The following is a 23,514-nucleotide window of genomic DNA, read 5'->3' on the forward strand; positions in this document are numbered from 1 at the left end:
TACTGTGGACTTGATGGTGTGCAGGGCTCCAGCCGAGGAGCGCAGTGCAGGGCCTGTGGTCAGTGCCCCAGTGTCACGCGTCAGTGCACTGAAAGGCTCCATCAGCATTAGCACCCAGGGACACCACCTGAGATCAGGCCCCCTTGTGCCCGGTGCTGCACACACACAGTGAGAGCCAGTCCCTGTCCCAGAGAGCTCACGAGCTAACTAGACGAGACAAGGCATGGAAGGGAAACTGAGGCACAGAAGGGGACGTGACTTGCCCAAGGTCTCACTGCAGAACTGGGAGTAGAACCCAGGTGTGCTGAGCCCCAGCCCACTGGACCACCCACCAGCCCACGCTGTCCCACGTTCAGGGAAGGGAAGTGAGCTCTGGAAAGCTTTCTGCAGTGCCGGAGAGCAAAGACTTTCCAAATCTACGGAGCAGATTTGTTGCTAGTTCCCTGGTGGACACTGACTGCGGAGTGTTGGGGCTCTGGGCAGGGAGACTGGTGTATACAGAGCGACCCGGTGACTTGGGAAGCTGGGTGCAAGGGAACAATCTACATTTCCATATAATTATATGTTTAGGAACAAAGAATGCAGGCCACACTCACAGCATGGGGGGCTCTAACCTGGGAAGCAGTGACTCTGGAAAAGACTTGGCAGCCATGGTAATCAGCTGCCCATGAGCGCCCAGTGCGACGCTGGGGCCAAAAGGGCTAATGTCATCCTGGGATGTAGAAACAGGGCAAACTCCAGTTGCTAGAGAGGTTATTTTCCCTCTGTATTTGGCACTGGTGCGACCGCTGCTGGATCCTGTGTCCAGGTCCGGTGCCCACAATTCAAGGAGAATGTTGATAAATTGGAGAGGGGTCAGAGAAGAGCCACAAGAGTGATTGGAGGATTGGGAAACATGCCTGATAGAGAGAGACTCAAGGAGCTCAATCAGTTCAGCTTAACGAAGAGAAGGTTACAGGGTGACTTGATCACAATCTGTAAGTACCTACATGGGGAGCAAATACTTGATAATGGGCTCTTCAGTCTAACAGACAAACGTCTAACATGATCCAATGATTGGCAGCTGAAGTTTGACAAATCTGCAGAGATTTCCTGGCCAATCACTAAACCCGCTAGGTAACACAGCCCCAGTGTATGTTTTACTCACCTTTATCTTCTCCACAAGGAGGGCTTTGCTGATAAAACCTTCCAGGTTTCTCTCTGGACTCCTAGTGAGGACAGCTCTGCTGAAGGTGCTGACGCAATCTAAGAACTTAAGTTTCTTGGCCTCGTCGTATGCCCTGCAGAGATTAGACACAAACAGGAAGGTTAGCATGGAAAGGAGCTGCCCATGGGAGAGATGTCAGAAAGCTTCCCCCCAGAAGGCCATTCACCTGGCAACAGGAGTGACTATCTGGGGAGGGCAGGGCAGCTCTGTGTGAAACCGGACCAAAGAGGGAGCAGATCTCACCGGGTAGGTCTCCAAAGAGGAACTGCAACATGGGGGCTAAAGCAGCCAGTCTTACTGGGGGCTTAATAGTGTGGGAGGAACGTGTGGGTGTGACACCCTTGTTAACCAGGAACTCAGATCTTGCCTATGGCTAACTGGATGTGCTCTAGGTTCCACACCTCAGAGTCCCCACCCAGCAGCCTCCCTCCCCCAAACCGCATCTATCAACAGAGAGAAAACTAAGGACAAGATTAACTATAAAGCAAACTGGTTTATTAAACAGTGACTCAAACAGGAAATAGTAACTTATAGGACCCCCCAGCAAAACAATACACAAAGGGCATACAGGTACAGGTTGGCACAACAAACTGACATAAAGTCAAGGTCCCAAACCTATAAGGACAACGGGGAATTTGCTACAGGTAAGGTACAGAGGTACACAACATACTATACCAGGTTCAGAGAAATGGCCACGACAGAGGACATCAAGGATGGAATGCATCAGGACAGCAAGGTGAGGACACAGGAGTTCAGGATACAGGTAAGCTAGGAATCAATCAGGAACTGATAGGTGGAACTATGGAGTTTGGCTCTTCTTCTTTGGTCTTCTGTAGATCCCTCCAAGTCTTGTCTAGGACACGTACTGCGCTGCCTCCAGGAAGGACAGCCTCTCCTCTCGGGTGCAGCAGTCTTTTATGCTCTGCTGTTACTAGGCAGAACACAGGCCATGTGACCCTTGCTCTTTCCTGCCTTAGAAAGAAAAAGGCGGCAATTGTCTCAAGAAGAAGGTCACCGACATGGTGAACAAACAACAACTCCTTACAAACAAAATGGCGAAGTGCCTAAACACAATGAAACTTGTCATTTTTCCCCTACACCCAAGCACCCTAATATTCGCCACTGTCATGTCATTAGGATATGTTTTGTACAAAGTATGTACGGCATCATTCTAAAAGTCTTTATCTGCTAGACATTAATGACTCATTGGATTGTATGTGCAATCATTGTATGTGAAGTTATGAAGTTCAGCTACGTCTGTGTTCCTGAAACACGTTGTGAGGTTCAAAACAGCCTTTCAGGTACAACAGTAAAAAAGCCAAACAATGGCTTATAGAGGAAATGCACACAAGCAGCAGGGTTACGCCAGGCAATAGAAACCGCTGGGTACTGACGTGCCAGGTACAGGGGGCGAGGTGCAGCCAGGGAGGAGATGCGGGAGGCAGGAGCGCTAAAGTGGGGCTGAGCAGGCAGGTGCTGAGGAGCTGCGGCCAGCTGGCCAGCAGAGAGGAGGAGCAGCACCCGGCTCTGGAGGACCAAGCTGCAGCTCCACACAGGGCGCTGCCAGCCAGTTGCCTGCCAGGCTCTGAAGTGGCACTTTGTGATCTGGCGCGGGTGGGAGCTAGCTCCCCACATCGGAACGCTCCACAGTGCCGGCAGATTCAGATCCAAACCCGGCTCTGGCTCCCAATTCACAGCTGGCGCTTCCCCCAGATCTGGAGCGGCAGAGACTCCAGCACTCAGTGGAAGAGGCCAACAAATGCCAGCTCCTGGGGTGGGCTTCCCCCCGAGACAATCTCATGCTGGGAAGGGAGATTCCCAGAGCCGGCAGCTCCACCACTCACACTCCCAGCTGCCTGGGAATGAGCCAGGATCAGCGCTCGGGGTAGCGCGCAAAGCCCGGATCAGCACCCCCAGGCCTGCGAGGGACCTGCACCATCTGGGGGTGGTTGATTTCACAAGAGGGTGATTCCCACAACTCTCCAACTCCCTGACCTCTCATGCTTCTTCCCATTTGCCTTTCATCACCCCCACATGGCCCATGTTGGCCACCAGCTACCTCCTTGTCTGGACACTGACCTGGCCCCATCATGGCAGTGGCTGAGCACATGAGTGTTATATTTAGCCTCTCAACCCAAACACGGAGCAGGGACCTGCTCTCCCTAGTTTGCAGAGACCCAGAGCGACAGGGACTCACCTGATCTCACACAGAAGACTTACAGCAGAGCTGGAAACTGAACACAGCTCTCCTGAGTCCCAGCCCAATGCCTCATCTACCAGCCTGTGCCACCTTCCCGTGCCTTGCCACCAGCCCCGCCAAACCCTCCTCCTCGTCTCCGTCCCCGCCGGACTTGACTGGGGCTCGTCTAGTCCCAGCTCCTGCTGACCATAGGCCAGAGCCCCTCCCCGCGTCCATGCAGCTGGAGCCAGGGGGTCTCCGGATCCCCGAGTGGGAGAATCAGTTCCATCCCTGCTACTCCTCCTTGTGACAGCGCAGAACGGGGGTTCCTGAACTCTCCCTACCCCCAGCTCCCAGCCCACGCGGGCAGCTGTTTGCACCTGCCCAGGCTGCCGGGTGCCTTGGCCGTGTGATGTAAAATGGCCCCATCTCTGCTTCCCCTCCCACTGCAGCAACGACACGGAAGCTGCTTTCATAGCACCCCTCCCACCCCCCGCCCAACTGAGTCTCAGGCCTTGCTAGCCGCTCAGTGCCATGGCAGCCCCAGGAGATGATTGCTGCGGGAGTCTCGGCCCAGGGGGAGGCAGTGACTCCTAGAAGCAGGGAGAGCAGCAGCACCAGAGATCAGGGAGGTCTGGCAATGCCAGTGGCTGGCTGGGGTCTGACAGCCCAGGCACCCAGAGCCAAAGGCCAAACCCCTCTCACCACCAGTTCTGTAGCTCCCCCTTGCTTTTGGTCTGTCTTAGGCACCATCCTGGCCCTCATCCCCCTGGCATCCGAGCACAGCCCAACCTCGATTGCATTTATTCTAACTGCTCCCTGTGGGGCAGGGCCTGGCTGCTGCCCCCACTGTACAGACAGGGAACTGCGGCTCAGAGGGGATAAGGGACTTGCCCGAGGCCACACAGAGCATCTGTGGAAGAGCTGGGAAATGACCCTGGGCACCTTCTCTTCCAACCTCCTGTCCCCCTTTGTCCCTGGTTCAGTGTGAGCTGTGAGAGCTCTCTGGGGCACAGGAGCTGGCTGGTGCCCAGATGGAACTACGTTGCCTATTGCACATATCTCGCTTTTCCCGAACATTGAAAATTCTGCTAAAACCATACCAGGGCCCGCCAGGATCCCTGCAGCTGGTCAGTGCTAAGTTGTGAACTGTGCTAAGTAGGGAAGACAAAATAGATCTTCCATCACTAGCGCAGCTCTGTGTTACTGGGGACTCACTGCTGGCTCAACCCAACCAGCCCTCCTCTCACGGAGCCTGTAAATCCTCCAGCCCTGCTGTTCTCCTTTGCATTTCAGCAGTGCCCAGAGGTCTCAGTCCCGGATCAGGGCCCCGCGGTGCTAGACATTGTACAGACACAGAACACAAAAACAATTCTTCTTCTTCGAGTGATTGTTCACGTCCATTACACATTAGGTGTGCGCGCGCCGCGTGCACGGACGTCGGAAACTTTTTCCCTTAGCGGCTCCCGTCGGGCCGGCGGGGCCCCCACCTTCCCGCCAGAGCGGCGCCCCGCTCCAGGGTATATATATCCCTGCTGACCCGACCCCTCCAATTCCTTCTTACCGTCCGTGGCGGCGTTGGAACAACTCTGTCTCTCGTCTGAGAGTGTCCCTTAGCACATTAGAGTTATCTAGCAGTTATCAGTTAGTTGTGTAGTGTTTAACCAGTAGTTAACGGCTCATTAGAGTACTTAAAGTTCCTGCTGGGGTTGTTTGTTCAGCCCCGGCACCGGCCCCGGGCGGTGGGGTATGCCACACGCCCAGGGTTTTAAGGCCTGTGCCACGTGCCGCAGGCCCATGCCATTGAGCAACCCCCACGCTTCGTGTCTTCGTTGCCTGGGGGAGGCTCACCAGAAGGAGCGCTGCAAAATCTGCAGGGCCTTTAAGCCCAGAACTAAAAAAGAGAGGGACTTTCGCCTTAAGCAGCTGCTCATGGAGACGGCATTACAGCCCTCCACTTCGACGGCACCGTCTGCCTCCGTGCGGAGCGCCCCGGCTTCGGTGCGGGAACCGGCGCCGGCGGGTCACCCGAAGACCGCGGCACCGACCCAGCGGGGAAGTGCACGACGCCGATCGTCTTCGCCGGCAAAAGTGAAGGGCCAACCTAAGGCCCGAGGCCGCTCCCCGCACAAGAAGGCGGCACCGGTAAAGACCTCGAGTGCCCCTAAGGCCGACACGGCCTCATCACGGACCCCGGTAGTGGCTCCGGCGCCGAAGGGCCCGTCGAGCCCCGGGATGAGCGCGTTGAGCGAGGATGCAGGGCTGGAGGAACTGGTGGAACAGCCCTCCACTCCGGACACGTTTGAGGCAGCTAAGGACCTCATTGCCTTGTCCGTCGAGGCCCCGGCACGCGCTGAAGGCGCCCCGCCTATGCTGCCGCGCAGAGGCAAGCCGGCGATGGTGCGCCCACCACGGTCGCCGTCTCGGCACCGTTCCAGGGACCGGTCCCGGTTGAGCTCCGCCTCGGTGGACTCCCGGTTGCCCCCGGCGCAAGAAGCACCGCAGCAGTCGGGCTTCAACAAACGGCCGGCACCGACTCAGCAACCAAGCACGAGTCGGCACCACGAAGCATCGGCGGCTCGTTACCCGAGGCCGACCAGCCATAGCCGTTCCCGGTCCCGCGATCACCGGTACCGTTCCAGGTCCAGGTCGACGAGGCGCCATTCCAGGTCCTGGTCGCGGAGGCGCTACTCCCCAATACCGGACCGGCACCGTCCCACGGCCCCACCGTGGCCTTCCAGGTCACCGTCCGTGGTCTCGGGGACTGACTCAGACCGATACGGCGGCTATGCCCGTAGGTCACAAGCCAGCAGGGACTACGGTCAGTCACAATGGGGCCAGCCGAGCCAATGGCCATTCTGGACACCCTGGGCCTACCACCAACAAGAGCCCCCATCGGGAGCCTCGAGACCTGGGCCATCCCGGTACCGATCCCGCTCCCCGCGGCACCGTCCGCCATCGTATAGGGAGGCAACGGTCTCTAGACCACCGGAGCGGGAAGGAGTGGACTCGGCACCGAGTACGGTACCGTCCCAATCCCACGCGGCGGGTCAGGCCGCAGAGGAGCAATTGGCTGATGCCGGATTGCAGGACAATGAGGATGGGCAGAAGGCCCCGACCTCTTCCTCCTCGCCAGATGAGGCGGTAGCGGGCACACTGGTGTCCGGCCCTCCCCCGATTGACCATCGGGCACACCAAGACCTGCTTCGCCGGGTAGCCCTCAATCTGGGCTTGCAAGCGGAGGAGACCATAGAGCAGGACGACCCCATGGTCGATATCCTGAGCCCAGAGGGCCCCTCCAGAGTCGCTCTCCCGATTATACGGACAGTACAGTCCAACTATAAGACGGTGTGGCAAACACCGGCCTCCAGTGCGCCAACTGCAAGGGGAGTGGAGAGGAAATACTTCACCCCATCTAGAGGGTTTGACTTCCTCTTTCTACATCCGTCCCCCTGTTCGCTGGTGGTCTCGGCGGTCAACGAAAGGGAGCGACATGGCCAGCAAGCTCCTGCCCCCAAGGGCAAGGAAGCTAAGAGATTGGACCTATTCGGGAGGAAAGTCTATTCATCGGGGGGCCTGCAACTGAGGATCGCCAATCAGCAGGCGATTCTAAACAGGCATAATTTTAACTCTTGGGCATCAGTCGCCAAGTTCAAGGAATCCCTCCCACCGGACGCGTAGCCGGAGTTCACGGCCCTGGTGGACGAGGGAATGGCAGTGGCCAAGACCTCTTTACAGGCCGCACTGGACTCAGCCGATGCTGCGGCTAGAACAATCGCGTCGGGAGTCGTGATGAGGCGTTCGGCGTGGTTGCAGGCTTCAGGCCTCCCGCCGGAGGTGCAGACCACGCTGCAGGACCTCCCGTTTGAAGGTTCGGGCTTGTTTTCCGAGCAGACGGACGCCAGGCTACATAGCCTTAAGGACTCACGAGCGACCCTTAAGTCGTTGGGTATGCACACGCCGGTAACGCAGCGTAAGCCCTTCAAACCCCAACCGCCGCAAAGGCATTACCACCCTCGGCCCCGACACGAGCCTTACCGCCGTCGAGGCAGGGATAACAGGCGGAGACGTAACAATACGCCTAACCAGGGCCAGAATCACGGCCAGGGCAAGCCGCAGCCGGGAAATAAACCAGGCTTTTGAAGCTGCGCCCGAGGACAGCGTACCACTTCATATACCGGATCCTCCTTTGGGTTTCAAGGACCGTCTGTCCCAATTCTACCGGGCCTGGTCGCGCATAACATCGGACCGCTGGGTCCTGCGCACAGTGAAGGCGGGCTATACCCTCCAGTTTTCCTCGCCCCCTTCCTACCATCCCCCTTACCCGTCCCTCTTCAGGGACCCTTCTCACAAGCAACTCCTCATACAGGAGGTACAGACCCTTCTCGCTGCAGGAGCAGTAGAAGAGGTCCCTCTGGACCTAAGGGGAAAAGGATTCTATTCCAGATACTTCCTGATCCCCAAGGCGAAAGGAGGCCTCCGTCCTATCTTGGACCTGCGCGATCTAAACAGGTTTCTGATCAAAGCGCGCTTCCGTATGGTCTCCCTTGGAACTATTATCCCATCCCTGGATCCGGGGGATTGGTATGCTGCCCTCGATATGAAAGATGCCTATTTTCACATCGCAATCAATCCGGCCCACAGGCGTTTTCTGCGCTTCGTTGTCGGACAGCGCCATTTCCAATTTACTGTCCTGCCCTTCGGCCTGGCGTCAGCTCCACGGGTGTTTACAAAGTGCATGTCCGTGGTAGCAGCCTTCCTTCGAAAAAGAAGGATGCGTGTGTTCCCGTACCTGGACGATTGGCTACTCGCGGGCAGGTCGGAGGCCGAGGTCCGATCTCACGTGACGCTGGCCTTGCAGATGTTCGACAAGCTCGGCCTCCGGGTCAACGTGCCGAAATCCACGTTAATCCCCACACAGAGGCTGGACTTCATAGGTGCTACCCTGGACTCGGTAACCGCGCGAGCGAGTTTACCAGAGGCACGGTTCATGTCAATTCACGGGGCCGTAAGCTCGGTCCAAAAATTTCCCACGACAACGGCAAGGTGTTGCATGCAGCTTCTGGGGCATATGGCAGCTTGCACGCACGTGGTCAGACATGCCCGGCTGAGACTCCGGCCTTTACAGTTGTGGTTCGCCCACACGCATCGCCCCAACAGAGACCCATTGGATCAAGTAGTCACGATCCCGAACCAGGTGCTCAGCTCACTACGCTGGTGGCTCGATCGCCAGCAGGTATGCGAAGGGATCCCCTTTGCTGCCCCACAACCCACTCTGACGTTAGTGACAGACGCATCAGACATAGGCTGGGGGGCGCACCTGGGGGAACTGCGGACCCAAGGGCTGTGGTCCGGAGAGGACAAGCTGCTTCACATCAATCTGAAGGAGCTAAGAGCGGTTCGCCTCGCCTGCCAGACCTTCCACGCCTTCCTAAAAGCCTTCCTGACGGACAACACTACCGCCATGTTCTATATAAACAAGCAGGGCGGGTCCCGGTCTTCTCCCCTCTGTCGCGAGGCACTCCAATTATGGAACTTCTGTATAGCCCATGCGATACACCTCATCGCGACGTATCTTCCGGGAATTCAGAACGGCTTAGCAGACCGCCTCAGCCGATCCTATCGAATGCACGAATGGACACTGAGAGGAGACGTCCTGCATTCGATCTTCTGGAAGTGGGGGTTTCCCCGGGTGGATCTATTCGCCACCAGGGACAACAGCCAATGCCCTCAGTTCTGCTCGTTCCAGAACCTCAGCCCGGGATCATTAGCGGATGCTTTCATGATCCCATGGGGAGGGAGCCTAAAATATGCCTTCCCTCCATTTCCACTTATACACAAGGTTCTTCTCAAGACCCGCAGGGACAGGGCAACGATTATACTTATTGCCCCGGCCTGGCCTCGCCAGCATTGGTTCACGTCCCTGCTGGAACTGTCCGTAGCCGATCCAATCACCCTTCCCCTCCATCGCAACCTAGTCACGCAAGACAAAGGTCGCCTACTCCACCCGAACCTGTCTTCGCTTCATCTCACGGCATGGTATCTCTCTGGCTGAACGATGCAGAGCACAGGTGCTCTCACCAGGTTCAGCAAATCCTCCTTAATAGTAGGAAGCCCTCTACAAGGGCAACATACCTGGCGAAGTGGAAAAGGTTCTCCCACTGGTGTGAGCCTCAACGCATACAGCCTTTACAGGCCTCGGTTCCGTCCATCTTGGACTATTTACTGCACCTCAAGAATCAAGGGCTTGCGCCCGCCTCTATTAGAGTTCACTTAGCCGCTATTTCGGCTTTCTATCCGGGAGAGTTGGGAGTGTCAGTGTTCTCCAACCCCACAGTGGCCAGATTCCTCAAGGGGCTGGAAAGGGTGTTTCCCTACTCACGCCCGCCGGTTCCGACGTGGTCTCTGAACCTAGTCCTAAATAGACTCATGAGTCCTCCCTTTGAGCCCCTGGCCACTTGCTCCCTCACGCACCTCTCGTGGAAGGTGGCGTTTCTCGTGGCCATCACGTCGGCCAGAAGGGTATCAGAATTGAGGGCCCTCTCGTCGGAACCATCCTATACGGTGTTCCATAAAGATAAGGTGCAACTTAGGCCGCACCCCAAATTCCTCCCAAAGGTGGTGTCACAGTTTCACATGGGGCAAGACATTTGCCTCCCGGTGTTTTTCCCAAAACCCCATACGGACCCTCACCACCGCAGCCTACATACCCTGGATGTCCGAAGGGCGTTGGCATTTTACCTGGAGCGGACCAGGTCGTTCCGCAGAACACCCCAGCTGTTCATTGCGATTGCGGAACGTATGAAAGGCTTGCCTATCTCGACACAGCGCTTGTCGGCATGGATTGTGCATTGCATACGCACTTGTTATGAGCTCGCCAATGTTCCGGCCCCGGATATCTGGGCCCATTCGACTAGAGCCCAAGCATCCTCAATGGCCTACTTGGCGCAGGTCCCGATCCAGGAGATCTGTAAGGCAGCCACCTGGTCGTCCATACACACGTTCACAGCCCATTACGCGATCCATCATCAGACCAGAGAGGACGCGATGGTCGGCCGGGCTGTGTTACAGTCAGTTGTACCTTGACTCCTACCCTCCTCCAATGGTAAGCTTGGGAATCACCTAATGTGTAATGGACGTGAACAATCACTCGAAGAAGAAAGAACGGTTACTTACCTTCTGTAACTGTTGTTCTTCGAGATGTGTTGTTCACGTCCATTACACTTCCCACCCTCCTTCCCCTCTGTCGGAGTCTCCGGCAAGAAGGAACCGGAGGGGTCGGGTCGGCAGGGATATATATACCCTGGAGCGGGGCGCCGCTCTGGCGGGAAGGTGGGGGCCCCGCCGGCCCGACGGGAGCCGCTAAGGGAAAAAGTTTCCGACGTCCGTGCACGCGGCGCGCGCACACCTAATGTGTAATGGACGTGAACAACACATCTCGAAGAACAACAGTTACAGAAGGTAAGTAACCGTTCTTCGCCCAGGGAGTTTACGTGCTCAGCAGTGGACGGCAACAGTGTATCTGAAGGTGCAGAGAGGCGCCCACCCCTTATAGCCCATGGATATAAAGGCTGTTTATTCACTTCCAGGAGAAGCAAGTTCCTCGCCGGATGGGCTGAAATTAGGGCTTGTGTCTTTGCTGGTAGAGTGTGTTTTTTATCAGACAAGCCTGTTGTGATAATGAGGGGCGGGGGTGGGAGCTCCCTTTGATGGACACCCAGCCAGCCAGTTAGCTGTAAAATCCCTCTTGGTCTGTTCTCTATTTGCTTTACCTGTAAAGGGTTAAAAAGTCCCCCAGGTAAAGAAAAAAAAAAGTGGGCATCTGACCAAAAGAGCCAATGGGAAGGCTAGATTTTTTTTAAATTGGGAAAGAAACTTTCCCTTTATCTGTTGTTCTCTGGGCTGGGTGTCTGGGCTTGATCTGGGCCTGTCTTCTCTGTGGCGAGCTGCTTTGGGAAGACTGGGTTCTCTAGGGTTTCAGTGCCTGACCTCAGCCTCATGCACAGGGCTGCCCTACTCTAGCCTAGCTATTTCCTTGTCACAAATATAGAAAAGAAAAAAAAATGGCTTGTTGGACTCCCTGGCTTTGCAGGGTGATCCCTTTGTGGGCCTGTTCCCCCTCAGGCGGCAAAGAAAAGAAAGAGAAAAAAAACTCCCTGGCTTTCAAGCAGCCAAAAGGAAAAATGTGTCCTTTTAAAATCCTGAGGTCTGTGCCTCTGGTTCAAAACTATCCCACTGCTCTGCCACCATGTCAAAGCTGAATCCCCACTCTGGCACTCCGAGTGCAGAAGGTGGGAGCCCACAAGGATTTTAAAAATGAATACTGGCCACTCCAGGCTTGTATTAAACTCCCAAGGTTACAGCTTTTCTCTGATCTTGGCTTGGTAAACGCTGCAACCACGCAAATGCAAAAACACCCCTTTGAACCCAGGGAGGAAGACTTGGGAATTCCTTCCTGTGGGGTACCCTCAAGCCCTTTCATCCACCCCATGGGGAAGAGCTGAGAAAGAAAACAAAGGAAATCAGCTGTGGCTATCAGCCAATCAAACAACTTGCACAAACCTCCTAGGACACCAAAAATCCAATCCTGTGCTTAAAAAAGGTAAATTTTATTAAAAACAAAAAGGAAAAATTACATCTGGAACTTAGGCTTTTGCTAGATTTTAAAAGAGCAATTCCAAAAATTAAGCTTCCAAACTAGCTTTCTTGGGGGTTTAGCTTAAAGATTACAAGCAAACAAAAGCATCAGGGGTTAGCACAGAGGAGATCCACAAGCCAAAATAAGAAATAAACCTGATTGTGTCTAACTAAACATTCCCTATCCCGATATTTTCTTCTAGGTATGGAAGATACTTTTTCATACCTGGTTCAAACCTTACATAGCATTTTGCTTATAGTATTGCTGTTCGTGTCCCTCCAGCCCAGAGAACAACAGATAAAGGGAAACTTTCTTTCCCAATTTAAAAAAAAATCTAGCCTTCCCATTGGCTCTTTTGGCCAGGTGCCCACTTTTTTTCTTTCTTTCCTGGCATAGGTACCAACTTCTGCTGGCTCCGGTGGGTGCTCAACCCCCCCTCTGGCCCCAGCCCCGCCCCGACTCCACCCCTGCCCCAAAGTCCCCACCCCAACTCCGCCCCCTCCCTGCTCCTATTCCAACCCCTTCCCCAAATTCCCACCCTGGCCCCGCCTCTTCCCCTCCTCCTCCCCTGACTGCACTGCATTCCCGCTCCTCCCGACTCCCTCCCAGAGCTTGTTATGCCACAAAACAGCTGGTTTGCAGCGGGAAGTGCTGGGAGAAGAAGCGGGGGACACAGCGCTCTCAGGGGAGGAGGTGGAGGTGAGGTGAGCTGGGGAGGGGAGGCAGGGCGGGGAGCTTGGCTGCTGGTTGGTGCAGAGCACCCACTAATTTTTCCCCATGGGAAACATAGTCGGCACCTATGTTTCCTGGGGGGACTTTTTAACCCTTTATAGGTAAAGCAAGTAGAGAACAGCCACCAAGAGGGATTTTACAGATAATTGGTTAGCTGGGTGTCCATCAAAGGGAGCTACCCCCCTCTCCCTTCATTATCACACCTGTATTTGCAAGCAGCAGCAAATGTGCCTCGCGGGAGTGCAGACCCATGGGTGAGCGCGTAGCTAATGGAGCTCTGCGTGGCAATGGGCCCGGCTTACCCCACTCCCACGCCAGCTGCCGATCAGTGTCCCCTGCCACTCGGTCACGGATCCAGCAGCGTCCACTGCTGAGCCCATAAGCTCCCTGGGCAAGAATTGTTTTTGTGTTCTGTGTCTCCACAACATGGGCCTGGAGACTCTCAGCGACAGTGCACAAGGGTTAGCACCAGACTCCCCCCTCGTCCTGTCAGGGCGCTTATTGGGGAAGCTGTGTTGGCCAAAGCCCCTGCCGTCCTGTTGGGCCGTGCAAAGGGGGAAGCCCAGTGTGTTTGTGCCCTGGCCTGCCAGAGCGTGGCAGTGGGAGAGGGTGATTGGGTGGGGCTGGCCCAGGGCCCTGCTGAATTGTGCTCAGGTGTACGGGGTCCCAGTGCTACAGAGCTGTGTGCCAGGGGCCAGCTTTGTGTGGGTTTCGTGGTTCATCTCTCCAAGGTCTGTGTGGCAGCAGCTGCTGCAGAGCATCCCAGGCCTGATTCCCCCCATGCTGGGTCTCCTGAATGGCCCCTGCCCTGGGGGGCTCTATTCCTCACCCAATGTCTCCTGCTGACTCTCCAGCAGCTGCACGACAGGTGTCCTAACGCAGCCCTAGCCCTCCCCAGAGCTCAGGGGGACTGTCCTGGCATCGGACTGTCCTGGTAAATAGAACAATGGCTCCTGGCAACCTCAGCTGAGGCCCGGCTCTTGTTCATATTAACTTTGTGACTCTCTTTCCCTTTTGAGTCTAGATTGCCCTTCAAGGTCCCCATGCAAGGTGGAAGTGACAGAGAAGACGAGGAAAAGGCTTTTGGAGAGAGAGCAGCTGTCCCAGCAGTACCTCCCCCAGCAGCAGCTGTAAGTGCACAGGAAACAGAGCTTCATCTGGAGCAAAGGAGCTCCCTCCTCCCTCGCAGTGAGAAGGTGGGGATTGAGTTGGTGAGGCTCATCAGCAGTGGCCAAATGTGGCTCATACTCATGGCCCCACTGGACCCGCTGCTGTTCCATACGGTTCCACATTCCAAACCTCACATTCTTCAGAATCATTGAAGCAAATTTCCTGAGTTACTGTAAGGGGGCAAGTGGGTTAGTTCAAAACCCAACCCTCTACTCCCTTATTTCCTTCCACATCTCCCAGCACCTTGTCATCATCTTGCATGTCTGTAAGGCATCTCATCCCAAAGTGCTTCATGGGCTGTATCCACAGGGATTGCTTCTCACCTCTGGGTTAGAACACACCAGCTGCTTAACAGGACACAACAAGTCTTCACGACCATTTAGGACAGGAAGTGAAGCAGAATCTCATATCCATTTGGAACTGCATGGTGGATTTAGGGAGGCCAAGTGGAATTACCAGAGTTAGTCATTTGTGCCAGGATACAGGCAACCAAACTCCTAATAATTTACAAAAAGTGCTAAGGGAACTTTGATGCCCAGGAGTGGCTCAGACTCTGAATTTTGAAGTCTTGCAGTTCAGCTGTCGACTCTTCCAAGACTTCCTTCGCCAGAGTGATGCAGGAAAGGCTGTGGATACTCTTCTTCCTGGGCCTGTTTCTCCATGTAATGCATCTCAGTCTGGAGGTGAATTATCTCTGCTCAGGAGCGCTGCAGTCATGTCTGTGGGGTGTTTCAGCAACACCCTGGCACCCCCATATTCACCACTGTCATATAATTATGATGTGTTTTGTACAAAGTTTGCCTTGGGAGGTATCGTTCTAAAAGTCTGGATCTGTTCACATTAATATCCTGTTGGATTGTATGTGCAGTCATTGTGTATGAAGTTTTGCTGTGTGTGTGTTACTGAAAGATGTTGTGAGGTTGGAAACACCCACCACTGGCCTTTCAGGTACAACAATGAAGAAGCTAGACAGTGCTAATGGCCCATCAGCAAAGACAGTGGACCATGAAAGAGCGTATCTTCATCTCTGGACACTTTAGTCAGCCTATGGACAATGGCTGCCATGACTCATCAGGAGCAGACAAGGGTTGGTGACCAAATCAGATGATACTGAACTCCATTTTGGTACTTATATTTTTCCACAAATTGAGCTGGGAACAAAGGGGTTCCCGCCCTATGGAAGAAACTATATAAGGGGGAAGTGACATCACTGCAGGGCCCCTCTCCCCACACAAGAGAACACCTGGAAACACCTGAGGAACAAAGACTGAACTGGGGGAAGTGCAGGTCCCAAGCTAAAGGGATTTCTAGCCTGTGTATGGAAGCCTGATGGACTGTTTGTACTGTCTAACAGTGTGAGATACAGCTTGATTCAAATGCTATCTAGTCTATATGACTTAGACTGCGATTTTGTTTATTTCTTAGGTAACTATCTTTGATCTGTTTGCTATTACTTATAATCACTTACAATCTATCTATTTGTCGTTAATAAATCTGTTTTATGTGTCTTACCTAAAACAGTGTGGTTTGAGTGAAGTGTTTGGGAAAAATCTCAGCTCAGTTAACAAAGGTTTTGTGCATATTCCTCTCCACATTGAGGGAGGGGCAAACTGGGTAATTGTAATTCATTCACACTGGGCAGGCTTTTGACCAGGGCAGGACAGTTCAGCAATGGGGGAGCTGGGGGTATTTTGGCTGGTATTTGGCTCTATTCTTGGTTCATGCAATGGCTGGCCAGAACATCCATGAACAGAGCTGGGTGTGGGCCCTGCCTGTGGATGTTGGTGTGAGGGCAAGCTTGGACTGTCACAAGGTCACAGTGCTCGAGGAAACCCAGATTGGTGAGACAGAGGAGTTAGCTGTACCTCAGTTCCAGGTAGCACCTCGGGGGGGACCTGTCACAGTTTCCTTTTTTGTGTTTAGGGGACAGTCACATGTCCATGGCTTGGATCCTGTGGCTGAGACAGCGATCAGACAGTTGACTGAAATGAATAACAAACCTGCAAAGAAGACCCCTACAAAACGCAGCACAGTGATCATCTCGGGAGTTTCCAAGGTGATTGGTGATGGGGGAGCTCTCCCCCAAACTTGTGGGCTGCTAGTGGTTAATACAGGTATGGGTGTCATGATGCTTGGTCCTGCCAGGGACCTCATATACGAAGGAATCTATTTGTGCTGAATAATGATGTGCAGTCATGTAGCATCACCCCACAAAGGATCTCAAAGCACATTGCCATCACTGAAATGCAGCTGCCTTTGGGGGGTTCAACAGGTCACAGCAGTAGGATAGGAAGTTAGTGAAGATGATGCAGTGTCCAGCTGACACGTCATGGAGAATTTAGAGAGGGGGGATGGGATTTTGCCAGATGCCCCTGGCTGGAGGACGGAGGAGGAGGGGGAGAACCATGTTGTGCTATGAGATCCATGCACTTAAGATACGTCTCGCCAAATAATGGCAACTATACAAACATACCGTCTCCTAGCACCACACTGGGGCACTGGCTCCTCTGAGGAGACAAAACTTGAAGGCCTGAGCATCAAAACATGGGTCTTCACTATGCTTAAGACCATGCACAAAGCCCATCCATCCTGAGCCTCAGGAGTCCCACCTGATGCCTCTCTCAGGGGGCAGTTTAGTGGCTGAAAGATAACTCTCCATCCTCCTCTCCATCCAGTCCCCAGAAGCTCATTTTCCTCTAGGTGGGAGAATGAGTAGGAATGGCTTGAGCTCTTTTTTAAGGAGGGGAGGAGAGGGACCAATGGAGACAAAGGTTACTTGTGAACTTGAACTCCTGGCTTTTTCCTGTTTGACCTTTTCACCCTCTTCAGGTACCAGTTGCCCAAGATGAAATGGCACCTGCTCTTGGTTATGCTGCATCTCTGGAGGCCACCGTGCTTGGGTACTCCGTGATGGCAGGCATGTGCGGCCACACTCAGAGCTCCACTGAGCCATCTCAGCGGCTGGAAGCATCATTCTCAGGACAGAGGGCTACTCGGGAGCTGGATGAGACAACACGCTCAGTCATCTCAGCAAGACCCTGAGGGGAGGATGTGGAATCTGAAACTGACTCCACAGGAGCCTGGAGACCAGGAGCTTAAAGGATCACAAAGGTGAGGGTGAATGAGCAATGTTCAGCAGGGCCTGGGGGATGACATCCTCCCTCTAGCGCCCGACATGTGGGTCACGTTAACTTCACTCGTGTTCTGTGATGCTGCTTTTCTGCTCTTCTAATGGGAGGGGGGAGAGGGTATGTGGGTGTGTTTGGAACGAGTAGTTGTGGCTACTTCCATAAGGGTTTTGGTTTGTTTTAAGGCAGTCACTTGTGAACAAATACAGCTGAGCTGTGTTCCTATAATTCACACTGCTAGCTTGGAGATCCTGAGTGACTGGGCACCACATTGAGTATGAAACTGGAGAACAATCGTCCCTTTCTTTAGAGGACCAGAGCTTTCTGTGCAGGCGTGGGTGTCGCGGGCTGGGGTAGTGGAGAGACCTGGGAGGCTGTATGTACTCTACAAGTGCTGAGCATTTGAGGCCCTAGTAGGCTGGAGGGGAATGGAGAAGGGAGATCCAATGAGCAGCAGCCAGGTTACACATGTCTGTCTGTCTGTCGGTCTTCCATGCATCAGTTCTGACCTATCTTACAAGTGTTCTCACTTTCTCTTCTCAGTTCCTAATGACATTGTGTAGCTGAGAGAATGGCCAGCCTGTGGCGGAGACCAAAAGAAGGCGCGGCCACCTGAGCCCATCCCTGGGGATGGAAACCAGACAGTGATCTGCAGAAATTTGCTTAAGGTAAGTATTGAAAGATGGCTGCCAAGACTCTTGGCTGTGGAGAGAATTTGTTATGTTAGCCTGGGGGGGTCCCTGAGGAAAGGCCTCTGCATCTAACTGGAGCTCAGCAAGCTTGGGGGAGCCCGTTGTGCCCTCTCAAGGAGATGTCAGCTGCTATGGAGTCATCCTGAGGTATGGTAACTTCCTGGAGAGCCACTTGCCTATAACCAGAGATGTTCAGTCCTCATCTCTCTCCCTTCTACATCCCTGGGTGCAGGGCCGGCTCTAGGTTTTTTGCCGCCCCAAGCAAAAAAAATTTTGGCTGCCCCCCACCCCAGCCCTGGGCTCTCACCCCCCTCTACCCCCTCCCCCGCTGCCCCAGTGCTGGGCTCTCTTTTTCCCCCCTACCTGCACCCCCTGCCACCCCAGCGCTGGGCTCTCTCTTCCCCCCCCCATCCGCACCCCCTGCTGCCCCAGCCCTGGGCTCCCCCCCACCAGTGCTGACTCCACCTGCTCCCCCCTCACCTCCAGCCAGTCCAGCGCTGGCAGGGTCGGGATAAGCAGCGGGGCTCCCGCGCCTCAGCCCCAGGCCCCGAGCCCCACAGGGGCCCCGCAAGCCCTGGCCAAGAATCCCTTCCCTGGTTAGAGGCGCCTTTTTACTTACCTGGCGGCGGTCTGGGTCTTCGGAGGCACTTCGGTGGTGGGCCCCTCAGTGCTGCTGGAGACGTGGAGTGACTGAAGGACCTGCCGCCGCAGACTCGGAGCACTGCCCGGTGAGTATGTCCGCTCCCCCGCTTTGCCCCAGGCCCCCTGAATCCTCTGGGCGGCCCTGGCCCAGGGTCCCTCCAGCCGGGGCTCCCGCCTCCAGGACCAGCCGGGACCCGGGAGGACAGAGCCGGGGGACCGCCCCGGCAGGGGGCTGAGGAGCCAGGGCAGGGTAGCCCCAGAGGGAGTGGAGCCCCGGAGAGTGGGATGCGGGCCCCGCACGGCAGCGCCCCACCCTCTATGGCCCTGCTGCTGCTGCTTCTGGCCACCCTGCCACAGTCCGTGGGCGACTCGGGCCGCTTCGCCTAGCCCCGGCTGCGGTGCTGGGGGGCGGCCGCCCTGCGGTACCTGCAGGCGGCTCCATGTACCCCATGGGGCGGCCCCCAGCCCGAGTGTCTCCCACTCGGAGCCTGCCTGGCCCAGCCACAAGGTGCAGCGCTGCTCCCCCGCGGCGCGAACCGCAGCAGCCCCAGGGTGCCACACACACATGACATGCTGCTGCTGCCAGGGCCAGCTCTAGGCTTTTCTCTGGAAGCAAAAAAAAAAAAAAGGGTGTCCGGAATGCCGCCCTTGAACATGTGCCGCCCAAAGCACGTGCTTGGTTTGCTGGTGCCTAGAGCCGGCCCTGCCTGGGTGAGATTCTACTGACTGTGGCCTGCTTCAGAGGTCATCAGGGGGTGCCAAAGAGTAGGGCCTGGCCTGTGTCTCAAACCAGGGTGCATCACCAAGGGCCGGTGCAGGATCCCGGGCTCTGTACAGCTCCCTGGACTGACCTGCTGCAGCCCAGGCTCCTGGGTCCTGCCCGCCATGGTCGCTGTTCCCCGGGGACTCTGCTGGCACCGGGTCCGGCCCCCGCACCCAGGCAGCTCTACGGGCTGCGAGCAGTCGAAGGGCGGCAGGGAGCTGAGGAGCAGTCACAGCCCCAAGCAGCAGGAGGACAAGACGGGGCAGCACTGCAGCTGCCCACACCATGGCAGCAGCGAGCACAGCAGCTGCCCCTCCTGGCTCTGGCCTCTGACCTGGGCAGGGGGCGGGGCCCCAGAGGGGAGGAGGCAGGGCTGATATTTACTGAGGAGCTGCAGGGGGTGGGGCCACAGAGAGCAGCCAGGACTCATGGCGGGTGGGGGGAGCAGGTGCCAGCATTTTCTGTCTACTTCAGCCCCCCACAGGGAAGAGGCTGGTGCTGCCCCTGCTGGCCACAGCTTGTCACTACTCCTCTCTGGGAAACACTCTTTGTGCATTACCCCGACTGGCCACCGGGTGTCACTGCTGCTCCGGGGGAAAGAGTCTGTGCATTACCCCGACTGGCCACCGGGTGTCACTGCTGCTCTGGGGGAAAGAGTCTGTGCATCACCCCAAAAGGCCACTCGGTGTCACTGCTGCTCCAGGTCGGATACACTCTGTGCATTACCCCGACTGGCCACTAAGAGAAATAGCTGGTAAGGATGAGCACAGCCTGGTGCTTCCCTTTAGCTGGGTTTGGTTTCTAATAACAGGTTCCTACTTGTTCTGGGTGCAGGGGGAGAATTTCCCTATCGTGGGAGCAGCTGATCTCCCAGGGCAGGGAGGCGCACGTCCTCCTGAGCAGCAGCCTGGAACCGGGAAGGTGAATCCAGGTGCTGAGTTTGTCCTTCCTTTACGTCTTCTGTCCATGTGCTGGCCAACACGCGCTGTCTCTTTGCCTGGTCTTCTGCACCAGGGGTCCGGGGCCCCCGGGGCGGGGCTGTGAGCAGGTTTCCGGGGGGCCGCCAAGCAGGGCCAGTGTTAGACTTGCTGGGACCCAGGGCAGAAAGCTGAAGCCCCACTGTATGGGGCTGAAGCCCAGGGCTCCCAGCCCTGCCTCCTGGGGCTGAAGCCTGAACAACTTAGCTTTGTGGGGACCCCTGTGGTGTGGGGCCCTGGGCAGCTGCCCTGCTTGCTACACCCTAATGCTAGTCCTGGCTTTTATATGCAGAAAAACAGTTGTGGCACCGGCAGGCCGTGGAGTTTTTATAGCATGTTAGGGGGAGGAAAAAGTTGAGAACTCTGGCTTAGAGGCTATAGCTGATTTATAATCTGCTGTACAAGGTGCTGCCACGAGAGGGACACAAAGACTCGTCCTGAGTTAATGTGGGTTTCACCGACACTGAGCAGCTGTAGAAAGGGCCAGCGGGACTCTCAAGCGTCATTTTAAACTGAAAATTAGATGGATTGAACAAAGATGAGCCAGGGGCTGTGACCGGGGGAGACAGAGGGGACGGAAGTGAGAGCTGGAGGCGGAGTCCATCACGACTTGGCTGGCTGGCACCGGCTTGGCCAGGGTGGGCTATGGTTCACTCCTGCCCCTCTGCGAACCTCTGGCCATTCAGACTCTGCAGCCAGGTGACTGATCAGTAGTTACCTTGTCTGGCTCCTGTGTCATGGAAAATACTCCCGGGAGCACTGGAGACAGGACACGTCTGCCTTGGCTGGGTTCGCTGCAGGGAGCCACAGAGAGATACAAGGCTTGCTGGTGCCAAAGGTCCAGTCCTGGCGTTGTGGTGGCCACGGGCATGCCCTGGCGGAACTGTGTGGGTCCTGGCCCACTGAAGGGGTCACTCCCAAGAGCCTGCTTGCGGGCCGGGACCTAGACCAGACGCTGCGACACTCTGACAGAGTCCTGCTTGGGTTCCCATGGGGTGGCACGTCGTTAGATAAGGTTGGCGTCTGTTGTCACTGTTTGTGGTTTTTAAAAGCCTTTTTTCTCTAAGTGCTTTATCACTATTGCACTGTGGTGTGAGCGCTGCCTGGTCACACTGTTCTCCCATGGGCCCTGGCTCCCGAAGGACGATCCATAGGCACCAAGCCGGTCAGACCTGCTGGGTAAGCACCAGCAATGCCCAGGGTACTGCAGTCCATGGCCTGGTCTGAGTCGGAGAAGCTTGTGATTCCAGCCCAGGAGACGTCAAGGCCCAAGACCTGCCACCTGAGGGATGCACTCAGAGGCCAGGAAACGGACAGAGGGGCAGCCAGCCCTGCAACTGCGACACCCACACCCCACGTGAGGCTGAACTCAACTAGCTACACCGAGGTAGAAACCACCTGGCCTTGTCTCCACTAAGGTTTTACATCCAGAGGGCTCTCATTGTATACAAACACCTCCGATTTTGTAGTGAAGCCATAGCCAGAGTGCAGGGGTTAGGATGTGACAGTATTTGATGGCGACACTACAGATCATGGAATAATGACAGTGCTGGGCATGTTATTCAACTCCTGCTGAGTCAGGTAGGGAGTCCCGAGACAGGCTACACCCGTTTTGTCTCTCAAAGAGGGAGTTACTCACTCAGGCAGGGAGTTGCTGTTTGCCATGGCTGCATGTTATCAAACAGCACTGACTGGATACACACCCAGTCCTCACAGAGGTTTCACTCTGGCTGTGACGGGCTCTCGGCCAATGAATCCCAGAGATGCTGAGTACCTGGGCCTCCCATTGGCTCCAGCCAGAGCACTGGGAGCTCTGCACCTCTCAGGATCAGGTGTCTCCAGAGGGGCTCCTGGAAACGGAGACACCCCAATGAGGGGCCGTGTTTGCAGGCGTCAGTCATAGTGACCCAGAGTCTGCATGGGCCTGAGTGAACACTGGGACGGTTGGGGGCCAATCGCAAACATCTGCCACTGCCAAACCCTCCCACAATGCTCAGCGTGGCCCTTCCTCGAAGCGTGTAGACACCGGTAATGCACAACTCCCGTCCTCCCCAGAACACCGATGCCTGCCCAGCCCCCCTACCTCTCTTAGCACAGTGTGAAAAACAGATCACTTCCCTCTTTGAGATTTTATATATTTGTGGCTGGGGTCCTACCTCCTAGACTCACATCTTGGAGGTTGGGACCCCTGAGGTTCACAAACTGGTTTCTGGGAGTCACAACCACCTTGTCTTGCCTTATGGCTCAGTATTGCCAACCGCAAGGATCTCAAATCCTGGGGCAGGCCCCAACGATCATGAGGGTTTTTAAAGATCTTATTGTGCTTTTTGTCTGTCTTTTGATTTAACCCGTCTCTCCACACACGTGGGTGGCCCTCAGTGCTGCCAGCACTCCCACATGTATGCAGGGCTCCTTCCCACAGCCACCTGCCCTTGCCTATCAACTAATTCTGCTCCCCAACCTCCCAATCAACCCTGTTCCCCCAGCCCCCACTTAATTCAGTCCCAGCCCCGATCTGCCCAACTCCCACCTAGTCCCCATCACTCCAGCCTCACCTCCGCTCCTCCTGGGCCTCTTCAGCCCCCTTCCCTCCAGCTAATGCTGGAGAGGGGGTAGAGAGGCGCTGTCCCATCCCCATTGCTCACAGGAGGGGGAGGGAGTGGAGCCCTCTGGGCTGCCAGGCTCTGTGGTCCCTCCTCCTCCATCCCCTCCCATGAGAACGGCTTTGGGTTGCTGAGGGGCTGGGGAGGGAGAGCTCTGATTGGCTGCTCTGCCCCACGAGGCGGGCAGTTAGGGCAGGCAGCCAGTCAGAGGGCTCAAATTTGCTGACAGCCTTGAGCTTCTGGCCCCCCATCAAAATCTCATCATTCAGCAACACTGGACGCGCCAGGCCCCACGATATTCTGGTACTGTCACGGGGGATCCTGAGGTGGAAAAGGTTGAGAACCCATTGCTCTGGCTGGTCCCTGGGGAACTAAGGGTTAACCTCCCCCAGCACAGGAGCTGGGCTGGCACTGGGACTGAGCTATTTTAATCTTTTCTCCTGCTGCCCATCACCATAGCGCCTGGGCACCTTGCATGTATAGCAAGAGCAATAGTCGAGTCTCTCATGGAGGCCCCAGCACTGCTGGGAGGGGCCTTTGAAAGGCTGGGTTCATGTCCTAGGACTAAGCTGAGCTGCTCCATTCACTGCCCAGTGACGCTGCAGTCTCCTGACAAACACTGAGCTCTGGAGCAGGCACCTGGCTGACCGTCAAAGTGGGGTCTCTCTGCTGGCTCATCCTGTCAGCCCACCCCACAAAGCACTCTGCAGCGGTAACAAGCCAGTGCCAGCAGCCTGAGGGGGGCCCAATGCCTCAAAAATGAAGTCTCAGATACCAAAGGGA

General features: G+C 55.7%; 1 pseudogene; it reads left to right on the forward strand.

The window, feature by feature from the left end:
* The first annotated feature begins 1,895 nt into the window (after nt 1-1,895).
* Nucleotides 1,896-17,051, forward strand: LOC128836072 (phospholipid transfer protein C2CD2L-like; annotated as a pseudogene).
* Nucleotides 17,052-23,514: the final 6,463 nt, after the last annotated feature.

Source organism: Malaclemys terrapin, chromosome 4 (assembly GCF_027887155.1).
Source record: "Malaclemys terrapin pileata isolate rMalTer1 chromosome 4, rMalTer1.hap1, whole genome shotgun sequence".
Taxonomy (NCBI): Eukaryota; Metazoa; Chordata; order Testudines; family Emydidae; genus Malaclemys; species Malaclemys terrapin.